Source organism: Budorcas taxicolor, chromosome 25 (assembly GCF_023091745.1).
Source record: "Budorcas taxicolor isolate Tak-1 chromosome 25, Takin1.1, whole genome shotgun sequence".
NCBI classification, from domain to species: Eukaryota; Metazoa; Chordata; class Mammalia; order Artiodactyla; family Bovidae; genus Budorcas; species Budorcas taxicolor.
The window spans coordinates 38,246,566-38,258,363 of record NC_068934.1 but is presented as its reverse complement, the minus strand read 5'-3'; the positions used below and the strand labels follow the sequence as shown (position 1 = coordinate 38,258,363).

The window sequence follows — 11,798 nt, the reverse complement described above, 5'->3', positions numbered from 1 at the left end:
TTCAGTGGTGTCCGTCTCTTTGCAACACCATAGACTGCAACATTCCAGGCTTCCCTATCCTTCACCAACTCTCGGATCTTACTCAAGGTCATGTCCATCGACTTGGTGATGCCATCCAACCATCTCATTCTGTCTTCCACTTCTCCTCCTGCCTTCAATCTTTCCTAACATCATGGTCTTTTCCAAAGAGTCAGGTGTTCCTATCAGGTAGGCAAATAATTGGAGCTTCAGCTTCAGCATCAGTTCTTCCAGTGAATATTCAGGACTGATTGTTTTTTAGGATGAACTGCTTTGATCTCCTTGCAGTCCAAGGGACTCTCAAGAGTCTTCTCCAACACCATAGTTCAAAGGGCACATAAGTGTGTCATTGTCAGTGATGTCACATTCCCCCTGTTGGGATTTAACTACCAGAACTGAATTTAAACAACATGCAAAAATGAGAATTAAGTCACAGTGCCCCCATTTAAACACACCTGGCAAAAGGAGAGGCTGCTGTTGTATTCAAGGGACAGGCATGAATTGATCTCAAGCAGGAATAGGCCCTGGAGGGTTGGCTGAGTCATTAAACACGACTGTCTTTACTTTGGCTGCCAAAGTAGTTTTGTTTTCTTTGATAGGGAAGACATTTCAAAATTAATTTTTGTATGTCTGGTTTGGCAGACAAAATTTTTCATTACATAGACCCTATGGGGAATTATATCAGAAATATATCCATTTCTCTTCAGCAGTTAAATTTTTTTGGCTTGTATGTCCCTGATGATCTTTCTTTATAAATAGAAAGGAAACACACATGTTCAGTATGCATTCAGTCTCTTTTTAAATCAACCAACATGAATTAAATTTCTCTCTGTCCACACTGCACTCCCAACTCTAGGCGAGAAATAAAAACCTGCAGAGACTGAAGGCTGTTTCCAGTACATCGCTGTGGAGATTTCATTCCCACTGTTTTTTTGGGGAAAAAATTAGTTGCTAACATTAAAATCAGTAGATTGTAGATAAATATCCAAATTTCCGATTCTCTTGAAAACATGGCCCACTGGCCTGCTTTCCAGCATGGGTGAAGTGGAGGAAAGGCTGCTCCCAGTGGTAAGGAAGGCCTGTGTGGACCCGGGTTCAACATGGCCACCTAGTCCTAGTATCATGTTTCCTGCCTCCTGGGACCATGACTTTGTGAGAACTAAACTGCTAGGTCTCTTATGATAAAGACTACTTTGTCGTCATCAACTTTGGCTTTGAAGCCTTTAACCCAGAACCTAGCACACAGTTCTTCCTTATATGTTTGTTGGATGCTATCAAATATCTTGTGGATGCATATGACATTTCTTCCAGTATTTAAACCATGCAATTGAAGTACTGCTCTGCCCTAAATCTTTGATGCAGCCTGGCATCATAGGTGCCCCTGATGTCTGCCATCAGACCCACTACCTAAAGCCAGTTGTATGTCCCTGGGCTGTTCCTGAAGTCTTCACTTTGCCATTTGACAACTTATTCTCCTAGCAATCTCCTCGCCAATGAAGACAGCAATGCATATCTCATGAAGTGGGTAAGAAGGTGGCATAAAACCAAGAATGTTGAGCATGGCCCTTAATATCCATTTTTATGATGTTCTTAGCAGTATTTTCTCCAACTAGGCAAGGTTCTCCATCTTCTGAGATGTCCATGCAGATCAGTATGATTTTCCAGCCAACCTTCAAGGAAGAGATTACAGTTCAATTCTCTGTATTCTGTGAAGCTTCAAAATTCACTCAGCAAGGACACTGATGAAGATTAAGATTTTATCAAGATCTTTGTGTTTCTTTCAGACCTATTATTGGCCTAAAAGGCTAAACTAGGGCATGTCAGAGAATATACATCCCTAGGGCTCCCAGTCACCACAACATGCTAAGAACCTGAACTTCCCTGAGTGCTTGGATCCAGGAAAGAAGCATGAAGTGGCTTGTGCTCCTTGACCTGGTGGCCTTCTCAGATTGCAGAGTCATGTAAGTATGGAGACTGTAAGCCACATCATCTTTCTTTCTGTGATTTTTCTTTTCATGTGATTATTCTTCTACTCATCAGGTTTAGAACGGAATGGAATATTTCCCTGATAATCTGAAAGTTCAACCCCTAAATATTGATAACTACCTTGCTATAGGAACTGTGGGACCCAAGGTTCTTCGTGTAGATTTGCATACTTGCACAACTCTCGGGTCCAGTCATGTCATGACCTATTGAAATTGGAACTCCTTGCAATTGTTGAGTGCACAGTCAATGCAGATGTAGGTGTGATCCTGGGGAATAGCACTTTTCTAGGTTTTATTTAGCATGTTCTTTGTTCCCTCTCTACTTCCGTGTGTATATCTCTATGTCTGCATGTCTGTATCACTATCATTTATCTCTCCATCCCTTTGGAAGTCTGTGTGAGTGTATTTCTCTCTGTGGTGTTTTCTTTTAACTTTTATTTTAATTTTCTACATTTCCTAAACGTGTTCCCTATCTCCTGGATTCTTCTTTTAACTCTCCTTCTCTTTCAACTTGGAGAAAGATGGGGAGAGCTATTTATACACTGTTTTATATCTGACAAGTAGTGTGACCGCAGCCAGTTAACAAGCCTCTTGCATTTCAAATTCCTCCCTTGTAAAAGAGGATAGGAATCCCCGTTCTAACTCCTTCCCTGAGCTTCTATGAGAAGGGTACAGTGGGGTGGCAACAGTAACGCTAGTGGTTGTCATTGTTGAGACTTCCTATTTATCAGGCACTTAATATCCATCACTTCACAAATCCCCAAGATATCCTATTTGAAGGGTTTGAATCATTACATTCTACCATTATACTGAAGGGGAGACTGAGACCACACATGGTCATATGGCTTACTCAACATTACAGAATAGAATCTTTATTCAAATCTACATCTTTGCCATGGAATATGCATAAAAGTCTTATAATAAGGTGGCTCATAAAAATGAGTGGAAAGTACACAGTGCCATTACTAAGACAATTATACCTTAACACTTACAGCTAATTGTAGCATCTTTTTTGTTTTCTTTCTCAAAAGTTCGGTGAAAGAATATCTCTAATGTATTCACCCGCTGAGGAACAAAATGGATGTGAGTGTTTTGGGAGGATGGTGCTCCACAGCTCCACCTGATGCTCTAGCCTACCACTGGGGCTCATCTGGAGATGCCACGTGGGATGTTGGGGTTAGGGCTCCTACAGGAGGCAGAAACACTGGGCAAAAGGGGCCCCACACAGAGGAGAAGGCACTCTCATCCTCAACTGTTGGTTTTGGTGACTGGGCCCAGAAATTACCAGGTGGCAGGTAAACATCCATTTCTCTGTCAAAGATGCATCATTAGTTTGAGGGAGGTTGTTCCTTCTGAGCAGAAGGCAATGACGACCCACTACAGTACTCTTGCCTGGAAAAAAACCCAAAACGGAGAGGCTTGGTAGGCTACAGTCCAAGGGGTCGCTAAGAGTTGGACACGACTGAGAGACTTCACTTTCATTTTTCACTTTCCTGAATTGGAGAAGGAAATGGCAACCCACTCAAGTGTCCTTGCCTGGAGAATCCCAGGGACGGTGGAGCATGGTGGGCTGCTGTCTATGGGGTTGCACAGAATCAGACACGACTGAAGCAACTTGACAGCAGCAGCAGCAGTAGCAGCTCCTTCTGAACTAAGGGAGTCAACTAGTTACAGATGAAGAATGAACCATCTCTGATCTGAAGATAGAACCAACTGCAAAGCAATTGTGAATACCCAGGCAGAGGAATTCAGTTTCCACAGATGCAAGAATACAGCAGGAAAAAGTTACTGAACCCGTATTCCGTGTAAGGCCATAAGAATCTAACACAATACTTACTGTTTTTAGATTAGAAAAAGGGCTTATTTGTCTTAAAGAATGCCCATGTCAGCCTGAGAGATAGGCAAACAGTAAATACATGGCAAATGAAAGGGTCACTTGTGTGGTGTTGCTCGAATGTGGTCTGAGTTTAGAGTTAGTGCCTGGGGTTGATCAAGAAGGACCTCCTGGGGAAGGGGGTGCTAAGGCTGTGTTTGAAAAGACTACAGAATTTCTCAAATGAAAGCACCAGGACTTCCCTGGGTGTCCAATGTTCCTGGAGGTCCAGTGGTTATGCTTCTGCCCTTCCAATACCAGAGGTACCATTTCAACGCCTGGTCATAGAATCAATATCCTGAATTAAATGTAGCACAGGAAAAAAAAAAAAATCAAATGCAAGCACCTCTGTGACAAAAAGGCTGTGAGATTCACAGTGGTTGCAAAGTGATCTCAAGAGATATATGACACCCAGAGGGAGACATCAGTGTGGGAACAGAAGGTAGCCAGGTCTGCATTAACCCACTCCCTCCTTCTCCATGTAGATGCTCTATTTAAGTAAAATCACCACTGGAACACCCCCTCAGGAATTCCAGGTTATCTTTGACACAGGCTCATCTGACTTGTGGGTGCCCTCTGTCTTTTGCCTCCATCCAGCCTGTTGTGAGTACAGACACCCCATACCCGCAACATACTTCACTTCCCTGCCGCCCTGTTTCCACCCTTGGCACCCGATGACACTCATCTCTTGGTTCTGCAGCTACACAAGTAAGGTTCAGACATTACAAGTCTTCCACCTTCCGGCCTACCCAAAAGACCTTCAGGATCACCTATGGATCTGGGAGCATGAATTGATTTCTTGCTTATGACAACATTTGGGTAATGTGTAAAGAGAAGCTGAGTCAGGACTGGCTATGCAGTGACCCCTGCTTGCAAAACAGATTCAGGACCATTTGGCAGGACCCTTCCTAGCCTAACTCCCATAGACATTGACCATCTTACCCACAGGATCCTGTCCCTGGGGAGGCAGTCCCCGTGGTGACACACAAGCAAACGGATTAGCTAACCCAGAGAGTGGCTTGAGGTGTGGACTTGCAGCTCCTCTGCCCATGAACAGTTCAAGATTCATTTTGCTGGGAGCAAGAAGACAGGAAAAAAGCACCCATTTTTGTATTCACAGACTGTTCCAGCCATTTTCAGGTGATAACTGGTTTAATTCTGCAACAACCCCACAAAGCAGTTACTCTGATTAGCTCATGAGACATATGAGGAAACAGGTCCAGACAGCAAGGGCCTTGCTGAGGGCACACATGTGGTAAAAGGTGAAGTTAGGCTGGCTTTTCAGGACTGAAGTTGCTGTGGGGTGTTTGGGGACAGGATGAAACTGATCTGGGGAAACTGGGGGCAGTCAAGGGCTTCAGGTGTCCAGAGTGGAAAACTGGAGGCCTGAGAAGTCAATGGGGCCTGATAAATGAGTTCTCGCTCTAGACGACCCTTCAGAGTCTGATAAACCTATGGCCTGCCTCCCCAATAAATACTTGAGTAGTTCACCTCTCTTCCTTTCTCTCTCATACACACTCACAGAAATATACACATATCCCCAAAAGTGAATTCCTCAGGCAGTAATTTCATAGAACCCTGTAAGCAAGATTGTGTTTTTGTCTTGTCTTCTTGGACAGATGCAGAATCCACAGTACATTACAAAGAACACAGTCCATTCCTGTCATTAAGTCACAGTGATGCCAGAGAAGACTATCTTGCTCTCGATTGTTTTGTCCATAAGGTGGCGCCAATGCGACCTGGCCTGACTCTTGGTTGCCACACCTGGACAGAAGGCATGAGGCCAATTTGACTCACTCAGGTGGTGTTTTTCAAAGGCGCAAATGTTTTAAAATACACACTCTCTATTAAAGGGAACTCAAATTCCCCTTCCACCTTGCTCTAACCATCTGTGGGCAACCAAAGACAGAGCCCAGCCTCAATTCTTCTCTGAGGATCTAATGGCAATGAACCCCAGCCCAGTCCTAGTCCCACTTCACGTATCTGTAAGCGGTAACACTCTTCTCTCCCACAGATTGGGGACCTGGTAAGTGCTGACCAGCCATTCGGCCTAAGCGCGGCAGAATACAGGCCTGAGGGCACAAGATATGATGGCGTCTTGGGCTTGAACTATCCCAACATATCCTCTCGGGAGCCATCCCCATCGTTGACAAGCTGAAGAATCAAGGTGCCATTTCTGAGCCTGTTTTAGTCTTCTACTTGAGCAAGTAAGTCTGAGATGGACAATTTCTTTCTCCAAATTAACTGTAAGATGCTTTCAGTTGCACAAAAATTATAGAACACTTGATAAAGAAGTATTCTGAGAGTAATATAACCAAGGATAACTATGGCCCCAGGGCCCTACCTGGCCTCACCACTGGCTTTTATAAATAAAATTTTATTGGAACACAACCCTACTCCTGGGCTCAAGACCAGTAACTTGATCTAGCTGGGTGACTTATGAGGGAGGCTAATGGAAAGCAACAGGAAATAAGTTGGAAGAAAAAGCAATACGATTTGCCTATGAGTTAGATAAGGAAGGAAGGAGAAGGATGGTGGATATCTTTCCTTCCTCATTAGCGTTTAAAACAGAGCTCAGGACCAGCTACCCCATTTGTGGAGCCAGTGAAAAATGAAAATGTGGGACACAAAAATGTGGGACCCCTTGTTCAAGAAATATTAGGCATTTGAAGGCAGGGAGAGCAGAGGGGGGGTCCCTTCTGAGTGTGGGGCCCTTTGGAGAGTGGAGGTCACAGGCCAGTAGAGCCATCTCTGGGTGACCTGAACCCACACTGTTAGAACTCCCAGGCCTTGATTTTCCTGAAAAATAACAAGATGGACAATGGGAAAGCCAAATACTTCAGCACCATGTCCTCTGAGGGTGTCTGAGCACTCAGGTCGCTGGAGGTCCAGGGCTTCTTCAGAAGACATAGTGGGTGGAGCTCAGACAAGTGATTCAGCTTCTAACCTCCTCTGTGCCACTCATGAGACAGTAACAGACCTCAGTCTGGATCTCTATCTCTCCTGGACACTATTTCTGCATCTGTACATGGGGACCTCATTAGGGCCTTGATGGGTAGACAAGAACAGCTCTCAGACAGTGCTGTTGTTACTGTCCTCCAAGGATTCACCCCTCACTTCTCTCTACAGAGACAAGCGGGAGGGCGGTGTGGTGATGTTTGGTGGGGTGGACCACCACTACCACAAGGGAGAGCTCAACTGGATACAATTGATCCAAGAGGGTGACTAGATTGTATGCATGGACTGGTAAGCCTCTCCCTCTGAGGGTCAGCCCAAGTGATGTTCCCACTACTGTACATGAACACAGGCAGACACACACCAATGCATTCTCAGACACACACTCACACAGACATATACACCACCTTCAACAACAGAGACAGACAAACAGACACGTGGAAACACACAAGCAGACACATATAAACATACACATTAACACATAAAAACATGCATAGCTAGTCAGAGAAACACAAGCACACACAGAGACACATGCAAACACACATACAAACAAAGACACAAGCACATAGATACACAAACAATCCATGGTTTCATAATCCCCTTGGATTAAAAGGTCCCCACGGTCCTAAAAGTCACCAGAGAGATCTCTGTAGCTCGGAGAAGGCTACACACACTGCCCTTTGAGGTGGGGAGCATGGTTAGAGGACTCTACAGTGTGGTGAACAGAGGATCAGGGAGAATATCTCCAGCCAGAACAGAGTTATGATAAGATGACCGACTGTCCAGGGCTACCTAGGACATAGGAAGTTCTCAGTACAGATAAATGTCTGTTTCAAAACAAGGACAGTCCTGAGAAAATGGGGAAAATTGGTCTTCTTAGGGATCAGCTACCCAGCAATGGAGAGAGGTCGGCTGCAGTCTTAAGACGTGAAAGCAACTAAAAAAAAAAAAAAAAAAGACACGCCAAGTTCTTGGGCACACAGTGGGACAGGGGCTATAACAGAGAATCAGGAAGGTGGGATACAGCAGTGATCTGAGGACAAGAGGCATAATTGATAGGATTCTGTGTCATACCCTCAAGCAAAAGCTGACCTGTCCTTTAGAGTTTCTGTGGGCTAGTCATGTATTTCCTGGCCAGGGTCTCAGGGTCTGTGCTAGTTGTAGGGGCACTGCTGGGAGACACCCTCTCCCAGAGGAGCCCCTCTCTCCCCCTACTGTGAGAATATCTACCCCTGCGAATCCCCATCTTCACTCTGTGTGTGACCCGTTATTTGTTCCTCATCAGATACAGCTCTGTGGAGGCTTCTTATTGTTTCCTCAGTCTTCTCATTGAACAGACTCATTGAACAGACAAGCATTGGGCATCCACTGTGTGCCAGGCACTTAAGGGAGGCAAGGAGAATAAAACTTGCCCTCACATCTAAGGCGGCAGATGTACATGAAGTGACTCGCCCAGATAGTGAATTGTGACTTTGGTACATGCTAAACATGAAGAAGAGAAGGCAGTGGCAACCCACTCCAGTACTCTTGCCTGGACAATCCCAGGGATGGCGGAACCTGGTGGGCTGCCCTCTATGAGGTCACACAGAGTCAGACACGACTGAGTAAGTTAGCAGCAGCAGACATGAGGAAGGGTCTACAGAGAGAGACCAAGACAAGAGACTGATAAACACCGGGGGAGAGACTTCCTGAAAACAATACAATTAAGGTGGAATCTGGGAGATGAGGAGAAATTTGCTTGTCAAAGTGGAGTGGAGTCTTCTAGGAAGGAAGATCAGCTTGTGTCAACATACAAAAATCCTGGGGTATTCAAGCACTGTATTCGAGGATGTCAAGAAAGGTGCTGTGTCGAGAGCAAAGGGAAAGAGGGTGAGAGACAAAAGGCTATTTAGGTGACAGTCGGGAAGGGGACAAGTCTGGGGAGACCTAGAGTGACCTTGATGCCCACTTTCTTCCTTTGTCTCTCAGCATCACCATGAAAAGAAAGGTTATTGCTTGTTCTGGAGGCTGCAAGGCCATAGTTGACACCCGGGCAACATGCATCGAAGGCCTAAGAACAATGGTCGATAATATACAGAAGCTCATTGGCGCCACTCCACGGGATTCCAAGGGGAAGGGTAATGCCCCAGGGTCACTCCCAGTCTCCACAAACAACAGGGATAACCAGGGCCAACCTCTCACCCTTTCTCTCTAACAGCACTGTGTTTCATGTTCTAAGGTCAATATTCTGCCCTCTATTATCTTCACCATCAATGGCATCAACTACCCAGTGCCAGCTTGAGGCTACATTCTCAAGGTGAGGGGACAATACTGAGGGTTGGTTCTCAAACTGGAGCTTGCAGGAACCCTTGGGCTGCTGCTGGGAGGAATGCGTCCTCTGGAGGCCATGTCAAACCATTGCAGATGCTGCTGAGCCCTGTGGCTGGGCCAGTGCCTCCCACAAAACCAATCACTTGAGAGTAAAGGGCCGTGTGGAACACTGATCTTCCTGAAATAAATGTGGAGAGGCCACACCATACGGCATGGTGAGAGTCAGGGAGAGGGGAACACTAAGGTTGTCAGTCCTCAAAAAGCTTCAATTCAATATGAACCCTTAGGTGTATGAACATGAAATTCAGCACTAGCAGTCCCTGAAATATGCCATATTACAAGGAGAATGGCTGGGGACAGTCCCAGTGTCATGTCCCAGCATAAGTTCACAGTTTCTTCCCTTCTCAAAGTTTTCCTGATTTGGATGATAAATTACATTGTCAGCCTACTTCTCGACTGCATCTTCCCCTTGCTCCAGCCAGGCGCCTCCTTTGCGAGTTGTGGTACCTGACCCCTCTGTGGGGAGGATGGATGCCAATATGAATAAAGGGTGCACTGTGACTGCTCAGCCTTGGCACTGGTTGGAGGCTTTATGTCAGCTCCCAGCAGGAGTTCAGAGCAGGCTGATGGGCTCAAAGAAGGCTTTGAGGAAGAGAGGGAATTTCAGGAATTCAAAAACGACAAACTCATTGAACCATATGGAGGGTTGCTTGGTTCTAGGCAAAACTGCACTAGATTCCATGCAAATGGCATCGCAAGGTGCTCTGCATTGGGGCACTGGGGACTTATTAGGAGTGATCAGGTCTATGGACTGAACAGTGGGGATGGGGAATAAGAGTACTTTACCCAACCAAGCCTGGATTGGCCAAAGAGTGTGAGTGTGGGCTAAAGGAGGCTTTGCAGTTTCCAGAGTTAAGTCTTCAAAAAAGTGTTGTGGGCACTGCTCTATTTAAGATGGATAACCAACAACGAGGTGCTGTGTAGCACAGGGAACTCCACTCAGATATATGACAGCCTGCATGTGAGTGGTGTCTTTCGGACCAGGATAACTGGATATGTACGGTTGAGTCCTTTGACTGTCCTCCTGAAACTCAGAATACTGTTAATCAACTATATTCCAATACAAAATAAATTTTTTAATAAAGTATGGATTGCACGATGCAAGAGGAAAACCAGCATTCTCTGCAGAGAAAACAAGGAGCAGGAATCAGAAGGAAAAAAACAGGGAGTGAGGAGAGCTATGGACACACTTGTTCTTTTCGACAAAATTATACTGAAGTGTGGCTAATTTTCAGTGTTGCATTAAGTTCTGCTGCACAGCAATGTGAATCAGTTATACACATAAATATATATACATATATATGTATTCTTATTCATTTTCATGGGATTTATCACTGAATATCAAATATAGTTCCTTATGCTCTACCATAGGACGTTGTTGTTTTTCATTCCTCTGTTTCCCTAATACCCAGTCCTCCCCTACCCCACACCCTTGCTGATGGCAACCTCATGTCTTGGCCTTCTTTGGTTTTGGATGAACTCTCATATCCCCTGCTTCTGAGAAAACCCCTTGATATTTACCAAAAGAGGGAAATAAGAAAGTATTGTGTTGGGTCTAGATATTGGGGGGAGTCACTGGTAAGGGTTCATGCTGACTGGTGTGTGTCTCTGACTCCCCCGGATTCTAGAGGCCACTGCTTTACCACCTTTCAAGAGAACACTGTGAGTCCATCTACAGAGACCTGGGTCCTGAGTGATGTCTTCCTGAGGCTGTATTTCTCGGTCTTTGTTCAAGGAAATGATAGGATTGCCCTGGCACAGGCAGTGTAAACACTTGGAGTGCTTCAGGAATCAGTAAGGACTCTCCTAACACACATTAACTAACACTTTGAGCACTGCTGCCCAGGATGCTGGTGAACTGTGTTTTGTGGTCTGCTCACCCTATTCTCAGTAAAGAATAAAGGGTTTCATTCTTAATGGTGCTGAAACAAATGTTGTTTCTGTATGTGTCTGGGTATGAAGGTTCTAGAACCAAGTCTGAATCAAAATTGAGAGCAGCCCTATTCCAACTGGCTTCAAGGAAAAGGGAGACTCATTGAAATGATTCTGGGAATCCAGGACACAAGACTCAGAGCAAATGCAAAGATTTCAGTGACTGGACCCAAGAAATCAGAAGTCATCAGTTCTCTCTTCCTCACCCTCGGTCTTTCCCTTCCCAATTCTTTGATGGTCTTAGCCTGACAACTTTCTTCCTTACGGCTTCTACACCTAGTGAGGGAGTCTAAGCTACCTGTCCTAGGGTTTTATACCCTGAAGGCATCTCCTAGTAAGGAAAGAAGCTCGGAGCCATTAGAATTCAAGGGTGTTCCCTGAATGGCCCACCTCAGTTCACATGTACAGTTTGAGATCAGCCATCCTGGCAGGGCCATGTGGTCCTATGATTGGCTTTACATGGTCATTGGACCTGACACAGCAGCACACATGATTGTCAGTTTTCTCCAGAACTACATGACTGAAGCTGGGGAGAGGCAGCCCCAAGGATGGTGACTGTGGGATGGTCTAGGCCATGGAAGAGTTTGTGATGATCCACCAACTCCACCACCTCCGCATTCAGAGGAATTATAAGGGGTAACGAAATATACTCTCTTCATTCGATC

General features: G+C 45.3%; 1 pseudogene; it reads left to right on the top strand.

Annotated features, from left to right (window-relative positions):
- The first annotated feature begins 1,053 nt into the window (after window positions 1–1,053).
- Window positions 1,054–10,971, top strand: LOC128068556 (pregnancy-associated glycoprotein 1-like; annotated as a pseudogene).
- Window positions 10,972–11,798: the final 827 nt, after the last annotated feature.